Source organism: Monopterus albus, unplaced genomic scaffold (genome assembly GCF_001952655.1).
Source record: "Monopterus albus unplaced genomic scaffold, M_albus_1.0 scaffold23.1, whole genome shotgun sequence".
NCBI classification, from domain to species: Eukaryota; Metazoa; Chordata; class Actinopteri; order Synbranchiformes; family Synbranchidae; genus Monopterus; species Monopterus albus.
This window is the reverse complement of record NW_018127903.1, coordinates 2108327-2120039: the sequence shown is the minus strand read 5'-3', so window position 1 is coordinate 2120039 and position 11713 is coordinate 2108327. Positions and strand designations below refer to the sequence as shown.

Here is an 11713-nt window from a genome sequence, read left to right as displayed (position 1 = left end):
GAACACAAATGTCAGTAACATGACTACCTGTACATGGAGACCCAGTGGTGGGAGAGCACAGGAGCTGATCAAGAAGAAACAGAAAAAGAGGAGAGGGATGGACATTACAGCCCCAAAATGGAGGTACATAAGATAGAGAGAACAGCTCTTTGCATCATCAGCACATGAAGCATTTTATCTAAAACTCACCTTACAGACAAATATATTACACAGACAGATGCAATCCTGTAATACCACCGGATACAAACATACCAGCACACATATAGTACAGTATATACTGAGAGTCTGAAGAAAATGTAATGTTTTTCTTTTTTTCTCTTAAAGGTCAAAACGCAACCCTGCACCATTCTGAGGCACTTTGAAGACCAATGCAACACCTCTTCACATGCGCTCAATGTTAAAAGAGATACAATTCACTTTACAGCTCCTCAGGTTACAACAGAAAGTATGTACATTCATGCATTTTCTATTCAGCTATACATTAGCAAAGAGGCTCTGACAGAACTATAAAACAAGGAGCCTTGTATGTCATGTAAAATGTAATCAATGTGTGTATTTTTTATTACACAGTAAGGTAAATCATGCCAAGCACAACACATTTAGAGAAATGAATACAAATATCATGTATGATATAAAATAAAACTGATTTGACCAGTGCCAATTATAAAGCACCAGATAATGTTAGTCATATTTAAGGCAACAATTTGTCATTATTGTTCATTTTTCATTCAACCATCACATTTTGAGTCTGACAGGGGTGGCACCAGGGGTGCCCAATCAGATTATGAGGGTGGCTGGTGCCACCTCTGGCCAGCCCCTGGATGTGCCCATGAGGTGATGTTGCCTTTCTTGTCAGCTTGCTTAGATTTCAGTGTCACCATGTGTGCTGATTATATTTGTCTCAGTACTGAAGATAAATGCCAGCCCATTGTATTAGAAAGGGTGGCATGGTGTACCCTGCCTCTTGCCCAGTGTCACCTGGGACTAGTTCCATATAGATATGCACCCCCACACCCACCCACATACAATTTCCACGTGACAGTGCTGGGGAGTGCAAGTGCCCTGGTAAGCACTGCAACAAGAGGTTCTGTGAACCCCAAACCCTAGTCTATCTTCCCCTCAGCATGCATTGTCTTCAGAAAAAAAAACGGCATCTTGCTTCTTAATACAAAATTTCCTTGATCCCTTTTTTCCTTTTGTTTCCTCCATTTCCAACTTCTGCCTGGAATCACAGCAAAGCTCCCCAGTGAAAGCAATGTGTTCTACTCATCACTGGCACTTTTACAGATCCTCAGCCAGACAGTGGTGATTTGTGCCTGCGTTAAGGCAGAACTATTCCTTGCCTCTTTCACAATATAGATTGCTGCCATTATCTGGAGCTATTTCTCTAGCTGACACAAAAAGAAGAAGAAAACATGGGAGGGGGGTGAAGGAATTTCACCCAACTGCTGTATGAATTGCTGATGGGACCTGAGTGACAATTTGGTATGCAATTGTCAGTGTCAGTCACAGAGACATTGTCATGTCTGATTCTCATCGTGTGGAGCCAAACTTTAGTGGGTACAGGTATTGTCAGAGGACAGTTATCAACTGAGGAAGTCCAATCAGCATCAGATGTTTTTGTTAGCATAGCTGATTGGGGACTAGGGGTTTAGGGAATTTACTTTAGTTAGTATACAGTATATGCTAGTCCATGTATTCCCCTATTCAAATGCAGACACACATACGCACATGTTTTACATACAGCCAGGATCTTTGACTTTAGAGGAACCTGGAAAATATTCCAACTAAGTGGAATTAATGTAGTGGAAATTCAAATTCAGTGCTGTCCCCTTTTGCATTGCAGGGTAAAACAAAATCTTTTGTGGCCCCTGGGCATTGAGGTAGGGAAAAACTGTGAAACAAGGAGTTCCTTGGGTCAATCGTTTGGGCTATGAATGAGCCAGTGCCCAAGTAAAAAAGATGGCATACCAGTGCTGCGCTCTCTGCTAATTGATTGCCTCTCCTAACAAGAGCATAATGTATTCTGTTGTTATCATCCTTTGCCAATGTTCATTAAGCCAGGAAGCAGTGTGATCTTTACTTTTTGTCTCACTCTGGTCCCTTTATCTCCTCCTAACTCCTCTCATCACCCCTCCCAGTCCTCTTTTTCTTTCTCACTTGTCTCTCTCCCCTGCACTGGATGGGAAAGGTGATGCAAAGGTGGTATGACAGGCAAAGCATCCCTCATCATACCAAATGCAAAAGGGAACAAAGGACAGATGGAAGGAGTAGAGTAGGTGGCTAGTAGGGTGATAAAGAAAGGAAGTACGGATGAAAGGATGAGGGGAAATGACAAGGAAGGGAAATGATGACTGAGAAGATAGAAGGACATGGAAAGAACATGGTGGGAAAAGAAGATGCAATGAAAGTGCAAAAAAAAAAGAGCTCCGGATCAGAGATGCACCACTCGCCATCTCACTCCATCCCCCTCTTTTTCTACACTTCCCCCTCCCATATCATCCTCTGTTCCTGTCAGGTTCCCACTTGCTCTTTCTCTCCTCCCCACACCACTTTTAACCCCCCCCCAACCACCTCTCCCCTCTTGCCCCCTTTTCACTTACCTCCCTTCCCTGATTCTGCTCCTCATCCCATCTCTGGTTTGCCTTTTAATGAGAGCTGGTGGGACAATAGCACCATTGTCGCTTGTGTTCAGGAACTCTGGACTGAAACAATCACTGTTTACCTAAGCAGTGGCACAGCCTGGACCCTCTCCTTCATTATAGCTGGGCCAAGTCTGATTAAGTCTGTTCTACAAGTACTACAATAAGCTACTGAGCCACTACGACTCATTCATTTTCTTCCATCTTTTCCCTCTACCTCCGTGTCTTCCTGCAGCACTTCCTCCCCCTGTCTTTCTTTTACAGTCATACAATAACTTGAGTTGGATTATCTCACTCTGAATATGCTCACCCCTGTTTCTAGTTCCCCCTCTGATCTACATATTGTTCATCAACAATAACAATGAGAGTCATTTTTACTAGAGTGAGAAAGAAACAGAGAAAAAAAGAGGAGGTAGAGTATAAATGACCAAGTATTTCAAAAATCATTAGTCGAATCTGGTCTATTTTCAAAATGACCTTCATAATCTAGGACAAAACTAATTTCTTCATAAAAAATTCCCACTAGGGGTGAGCATGCTGCAGGCAGAAGCAATATGACTGACTAAAAGACATAAGAGAAAACCTTCTTTCCATAATGGTCTTAGATCATAAAAAAATGGCATGAAGTATTGTTATCAAGCTGGTGCTTGTGGCAGAGATACACTGAATCAGTGGATTGAAAGCCCTTTCACTCAGTGACATCCCTCAGCTCTGTGGCTTGTAACAGAAGTGTGCTACCAGCACTATGCAAAACAGCATTATGAATATGCGTAATTAAGTGGGAGTGCTGTAAATTTTCTGGGTTATGGGATGTGACTTTTGTGGGGCAGGAGCATACATCAGCGTAAGCATGACTGACAAATGGATAATCCTTTTTTTCTGAAATAAGGCATTTTACAATTTGCAGTACAAAATTGAAAGTTTGCCTTCATACCCCTAACAGCTGCATGCAAAAATCACAAAATCATATTGATAAACATATACACACAGGAATGCATGCATAGACATGCACAGCTGGAGACATTCAACACAAACACTGGAAAAATCACTGTTTGAATGACACTAAAAGAAACTGATGCATTTGAGCAAATTTAAAACTAGTAACACAACAATGGGGAGAAAACGAGCCCGAGCAAATTTGTGTTTACTATTGAAAAATGAAACATTAAAGGTTGAGTTATAGACATGAAAACACCAGGGGATGTACAAATACTCAATTATAGTGGCGCAAACCTGAAATAAATACACAAAATAAAATAAAATATGCCCCAGCACTGGAACGCAGAAAGACCCAAAGGCTGCTTTTGCCAAGTAACGAAGTTAAAAGGGACTGAAAAGCATTAAATGTTTAACATAAAATGTAGCCTCCAGAAAATGCAGCCCACTGATGACAGAGTTGGAGCAAATTTGGAAGTCTAGTAAAATATTGTTCTTTTTAAACAATGACATGAAACTAATTATCTGTTATACTGTAATTAATATATGGGACATGTCTTTTCTTTCATTTTTGCAATAGTATTCAATTTAAATGAAGCTTCAAACATTTGATAAGGGCAGGCACGTGGGCATAGGTACGCTCACAATAGCATCTATTAATACTTGGATCATATTCTTACACAACCAGATAGAGACACAGACGCAAGCAAACACGTGTGTACATACTTTCAAGACACCTCTCTAGGTCTTCAGAGAGAGACAATTTATAGATACTGTACTGAACACCTCACACCACCTCTCATTTCTATGTCCCTTTCCCATACAGAAAGACGCACACACACACACACACACACACACACACACCCACACACACACACACACAAACACACCGGCATACACAGCACCTAGCCACAATCCGCTGCCCTGCCACACATACCGAAGTGGAGGGTACATCCCTCATAGCACCCAGGAAATTAACTTGACATTTGATGCAGACAGAAAAAAAATATATATTTCGTTGGGGGAGGGGAAAAAAACAAAGTGTATGAAAGCAGAGATAGCATAAACCCATCTCTTGTTCACCCGTCCACAGCCCACCCCCCCTTAAGCCCAGGGATGCATTTGAGAGGGATTTCAGCGATCTGCAATGCAGACGCCACTGGGTGCCCACAGAAAAATTAGCTTCATCTTTTTCCTGTCCTTCTTAGTGTATGCTGTCTGTCCCTCTTTGTTTCCATCTTTTATGATGCCAGCACTCCATTTTCATATCTACTTCCCCTCCCTTTGTGTTTGTGTCTTTCAATTTGGGAGGAACTTAAAAAAACTGTATTGGAGGATCACATTATGGTGCATGCGTATGAGATTAAGGCACACCCTTTAAGCCACTCCACTTGAATGCAAAAATTCATTTTGCGTGGATGAGGGTGTTTTAAATTGTTGTTGCCATGCCATTCCTTTCAGTTTAGCATTTTGACAATCCTACCTACTGACGCACATTAATATTCCTGTGTAGAGTTATTTTATTTAAACATCTTTGTAATTGTTCAAAATTGACAATTAACTGAGTAAAGAAATGATAAGCATACATATGTCTGCTGTTCGCAGTTTTGTACAAAGCTTCAAAAAACAGTCATTCCTGTTGTGATTTCATCTACAATTTCATTGTGCAGACTATAAAATAAAGTGCAGTGTGATCTTGCATGTGTTTGATAAGATTAACGATCACATCAGAGGCCTGGTGGTAACCTCAGCAAGGAGCCCAGACACCACGAGCGAGAGCAGGCCACAATTAATATGTCATTATGCATTGCTACGGTTTATACCCATGAACACACAACACACAGCAAGATCCCCAACCAGCTAGCGTCTGTCTCAATATCCCCTGCATTAGACATGCAGGAATGTTAACATCATTATGCACAATTGTGAATGTCTGTCTGTGTCCTCCCCCTTTTCTTCCCTACCATATTGTGTCTGCGGTTAGTCCACGAGTGTGTGTTGGTGTGTCTGAAAGGGGGTGGCATTATTTAAATTAGATTTTGGTATGCAATTTGAAACAAACTGCTGATTGTTCAGACTCTCTGGACATTGTATTGTCAAACCATGTTTACAATAATATCAACATTTTTCTCAGGGATGATGCTGCAGGAATTAATGTCATGGTAAAACACACGCTTTGCAAAATGATTTGGCTTATATATAAGGATTTCATTGCATTACTGTAGAATTTGTCTACAAAATATATTGAAAAATGCTGAATAAAAATTTGTGATGAAACAAACAGTGTCATATTTTACACCACACACACACACACACACACACACACACACACACACACACACACACACATATATACACACACACACTTTAAGCACTGTGTGGAATTATGAAGTATGAAATTAAGGATATATAATTTAGGATGAAAATAATGAGGCGTTGAAATTTTAGGTACAAAAAATATTGTGTTTTGCACAACCTATGCTAATGCAATTGTGTTTTAAAACCCTGTGGTGAGATCTAAATTACACATCAACAAAAATAACACAAGCATACATGTATTTTTCTTTTCAAGGCTATAGGAAAAATCAGGTTGACCTGTGTTGTCATTACCTCTAAATGTTCATAAAAAAGTGACATTCGGTCAAGTTTCTGCTGTTAGGACAAGGAGGAAAGTTATGACTTTCATTAGCACCGGCGTTAGTAATATCTGCTCTGCATTTCTCTGAGGCGGTAGGATGAAAACACCACATCATCCAAACACACGCACACACTGCTGCTTGCACTGTATCACATTTTCATTCACTGCATTTTAGAATAACCTCTTCAGTGATCACTAAGAATGTTGTTGTATCACTGAAAAAAAGAAAACCCTTTCCATTGAAAAAGGAATAATACAAAACGACATATTGTTCAGACACTGCATTTGTAAAGAAGGAAGACTTTAACAGTCTTGATAGAGATTTAGAATCAAAAATAGCCCAAACCAATATATTTTATCTGCCACAGCTTAAAGGAAGACTGTCCAGCTAACAGTGTATACAAAGCACTTGGCATTCCTCTCTGCCTATATAAGCTCCCTTCGTGCCACCATGCAATTCCTTGCTGCTAACAATTTGCATTGATTTGCATGATTTTACAATGCCCATATCCTTTGTTCTGACTGTATGATGATGCAGAAGAAACATTTTCTACGCAGAGCCACAACACAGCCTGCTGAAAGCTACCAGGACATTAAATGAAAAACACCTGTAGTTTTATCTGTTTTAATTATAAATTGATAAGTTGAGATTTGCACAAACATAAAAATCTTCCCTGGCACAGGAAAGAGATGAATATGTTCTAGTTCTGTAGAATTTTTGAACAACCTTGGAAAGGATATTAGAGGCAAAGAAGCTGCAATATATATATATATATATATATATATGTATATATATATAGAGCACGGGGACAGGAGTGCATTCATGCATGAAATATGGAATTGGTTGATAAATAGAAAAATCAAAAAGAAAAAACACAGAAAAGAAAAAAATAACAATAACTGCCATATATTTTTACATTGTTTTAATCATGTTTTACTCATCCTATTTAATTGCTATTGCATTCCCAGATCATAAAGAATTATGTCTTTGCATTTACTGTGCTGTCTTTATTGTGCAAAAATGTCATTCTGATGTTTGTGAATGGGCCTACTGCAGAGCCCTCCTGTGTGGTGGCATATTTTGTCCTCTGTTGTTGTTTTCTCTGTGCAGACAACATGCACACACACTCACGCACACCATGGCGCTTAAGCACTCCTTAATCATGCAGACACATGCAGAACACTTCCTTAATCGCTGTGGGCTAGCAATGATGATACAGAAGCCAGCCTACAAGACTGGAAGGTTTATATTCACAAATGTGGGTGCCACAGTGTAAATACTTACTCCCGCTGGCAGCCTAATAGTAAGCAGCTGTACTGCAAATATGCATCCTGATGGATGATTATGAGTATAGCATAGGAAATGAGCCAATATAATGTACACAAACTGTACTGTATAGTAAACATTCTGGGTTTTCATGGGTGCTTATCTTAATATTCAGCAAATGGTACTGAGACAAAATTTACTGTGTAAATGTTTTTGTATTGCCTGAGCTGTAAAAAATAGTAGTAAGGACCACAGATACTTTAATATTTTGCATGTGTATGTATGTGTGTGTGTGCATAAGAAAGAGAGTTGAGAAAGAGAGAGAGAGAATGGAAGTCCAAAAAAATCCTTGTCTTTATTTTAAGGGGGAACATTTCCTGATACTGTCAAAGAACATCTGGATCTGCTATTGTAAGTTGGAAAGCTGTCCTGATTTCTGTATCAGTTTCAAAGCATACATATCCTGTAAACAGGCAATGTAAGATGAGGGGTAGATGTTACTCATAAAAAAGGCTACCTTCCTAAATAAATGATGCAAAGTCAGAACTACGTGCCCATTGACCCCAGCACACTCCTAAATGCAGAGCTGACGCTGTGCTGGAATAGCAGTAGATAGTTAGAAAAACACCCAAGTTAATCGCTTCAATTTGAAGCAGTGCTATGATGGCAAAAGTGTTAAAAGGTAATTTGTATAAATGTACTTCAGAATTGGCTATAATAAGACACAATTTCTTGGCCTGAACACTGACTCTTGCTGCCCAGTGACCTGCCCTGGCCTTCCATTCGGCTCTTCTGAGCAGTTAACCAAATGTGTGTCTATTGTATGGGGAGTAATTAGAACAAACAGCACAACTGCACACTGAGGCCCATGGGCACTGACATTCCACCGCTCCTCTTTAGCCTCTTATTCTTTTTAAGCATCACCAAGAAATAACGTTTTGACTCAGAGAACTCTCAAAACAAAACCCACGGCGTCACTGTGGTATTGTCATTTGCTTAAATCCTTTTCTTACTAAAGGTGTTACAGTGTGGGCTGCATTGTCTCTAACCATCAAGAGCATAGGCATGGCAGGGTACCAAGTGCTACTGTTATTTTCTGCTGACAGTGACAGATGTCAATCATCATAGAACACTGTGTGCAGTGTGTACACCTAATATCCTGACACTTTACACCACTTCAGCCTTTCGAGAGGTCGTCTAGTCATAGCTGAAATAAAGAAAGCAAACTGACTCCTGCCTTCTGCTAATATAATAAACATTTTCATGTCATGAGAGTAAACTCAGCTCATTAAAATATGTGTCTCACTTCAATAACATAAAATGTCACATGTATTAATGGCTGCAGATGTAATTGATAGAGCAAGATGTCCTGCATGCAATGTAAACAACGCCAGGGCAGAGGGCAATTATTGGGATCACATGGATTTCAATGGCTAGAGAAAATTTTTGAAATCATTTCCTGGATCTGCTATTATACTGCTGGTCTGTGTATGTTAATGTATGTTGTCATGAATAGACGGTGAACAGTAACATCTGTTTCCTCTGTGCTTTTTGCATTAGTATGGACCACAGGACAGCGAAGGGGTCATAGAAGTCGATATTACCCATGATCACACTGCCTGAGCCCCTTAAAACTGTTGTTATTCTGTTTACTGTTTTCTCTGGACCACCACTGACATCTTTGCCTTTATCCAACACACACATGGGCTAACTTTGCTGCAGGCAAATAGACACACAGAGCCACAGACTCACACATCAGCAGAGATTGGCACAGAGGGGATAAAAACACCAAAAGTCAAAACCCTTCCAACAAGAAATGGGTCTATTTTTGACATTAAACATATTGCATTTTTTTTTGTATATTGCTTACCATGGAACTGCCATTGAATTACCAGAGGTCACAGGAGACCCAGAGTTTAGATGTGATTAAAGTAAATTTGGGTTGTTTTGGCTAAATACAATAATAGCTAGCAGCCAGCCACACAAAACCTAAAGTTTGTTATGGTATTGCATATGCTTACACATATAACCCATATAGGCTAATGCTCTAGACACACAAACATACATACATGGTTTGGTTTATTAACCCAAGCTCACCTCATGTGGGTACAGTGTAGAGCAAAATCCCCGAGATCTTGCGTTGACGTCTAGTTCCTGCTGCCTGCAGTCCTCCACAGCTACAGAAGACACACACACAGGCAGGGAGTGAATATGTTTACCAAGAGGTAACCTTTACATGCTGAATAACTCCTCTTGAGCAATTCACAATTAACATGTTTCCACAAAAAAGAAAGGAAAGCAAAAGGAAGAATTTGCAATATCTAAATTTACTTGCAGAAATTCAAATTAACAATAACTTTGTGCAAATATTGTCCCAACTTTTACACTTTGCCACAAATAGCAAATCAAATTTGGGACCTTTGTGGCACATGAGCTGCTGGTTAATGCATCATTTGAAGGCCCTGGGAGGTAAATGTTTTTCACTTTAAAATATTAATACAAAACATTGTTAGAATGTTAGCTTAATTGCGTGAGGTTATTTTAATCTTCCAGGCTAATTCGGGTGTATGCGATCACTGTTTCAGCAGCCACGCTGTTGAACCCAACTGCCCTTGACCTCTGCCTCCTCTCAGTGGAGGGTGAGCAGGTCAAAAGTGTCAAATGTCAAGGCTAAAGGACAAGTCTTTTGAGGTCAGAGGTAACCATTATAGATTGTAGCAGCCTATGGTAAGTTTAAAACCACATTTTTGACCTCACACAGCAACCTACCCTTATTTTATTTATTCATTTGGTTTCATCCTTTCACTTTGATCTTTTAACCCTGCAAATAGTTGGGGCTGCCGACATATCTTCACATGTAAAGGTGTCTCAGAAAACCCATTCAAAAAAGAAAAAGCACATTTGACATTGTTCTTTTATCTTTTTTCTTCCTTTGGATTTTATACAAAAACAGTTAATTGCATTGGTGACTATGAATCATTTGGCTCGTATTTACAGTACAGTATATATTGTATACAGTTTCTTCTCTGTCTTTCTTTCCTGCTGTGTTCATGAGGCTCTTCTGGAATGTCAGTATCAAAGTGACAGATGCCACCTTTTATTAGAGCTCCATATGAAAGCACCCCCCCCGCCAGGATGCTACATGGCAATAATCAACATTACAACCACACGGGAGTTTTATGATTTATTTCCCAATTTTATTTATGTCTTTATTTCATCAAATACAAACTACAGAAATGCATTAAAATCATGGTTCTTGAAAAAGTAGTAAAAGATCAAATGAACACTTTGGGAGATGTAAGTAGAACCAATAAAAACAATTATGTCTTTATAAGGGACCTATTTTTATACTCCCATTGCAATGTTTTACACTGTTCTGAGTGTGTCTTGTGGTTCTGTGGCAAACCAGTGTGTGTGTGCATGTGTTTGTATGTGTCTTTTTAGCCCTACGGCAGGGTTTAGGGTAACTATACAGCACCCACCCCTCCACCTCCACCCTGTTCCCTCTGCGGCTTGTGTGGCTTGTCTCATCCCATCTCCTTCCTGCTCCTCTATCTCCCTCCTCTGCTCTGCTTCCCCTCTCTCCACCACTTCTCTGCTTCTCTTTACATGTTTGTACGGTTGGTGGGGGGGGGGCATGCTGGAGAAGACAGTGCCAAAAATCAGCCCTGGGTTTCTCTAAAGCAGCAGTGTGATGATGCAACTAAATTTAATGCAAATTGCACATACGAAATCACACACACACAGACAAGCAATATAAAATGCTATAAAGATGAACATATAAATTACCCACAATGATTATTATTATAGAGTGTAAAAGAGAGATTTTATTTAAGTGAGCTGCACTTATTTGAAGCATAAGAAAATTAAAATATAAAAACTACATTTATCTTGACTTAAGGGATGCAGTACCGACTGTACCTTTCTCACACTGTGTGACTCCTCACCAACTGTACCTTCCTCTATGACAAAAAGAAGTAGTCATAGAACAAAAGCATTTCCTTTATGAGAGGTGTGTCTATTCTCCACCCCAGTGGCTTACAGTGTTTCATTATCCAAAGTCGAGGTCTGCTTTGCCATTTAGGTCCCTCATGCTGCCTGTCTCATTTCCTCCCGGTAACAATCCATTAGCCAACGCCAGGCTCAAACATGCAGCCATTTAATTATTCTCACTTTTTTGGCAGCACGCTGGGGCGTACCACTCATCAGAGGAAACAGGGAGGTAGGGAA

The 11713-nt window shown here is 39.8% G+C and overlaps 1 long non-coding RNA gene across 1 annotated transcript in view; it reads right to left on the bottom strand.

Moving 5' to 3' along the window:
* LOC109956952 (uncharacterized) overlaps positions 1–11713 on the bottom strand; it is a 35041-nt gene that overhangs the window by 11910 nt on the left and 11418 nt on the right. Inside the window, exon 2 of the long non-coding RNA XR_002274486.1 lies at positions 9581–9660. This is a non-coding gene — a long non-coding RNA (uncharacterized LOC109956952). The remainder of the gene's footprint in view (positions 1–9580; positions 9661–11713) is intronic.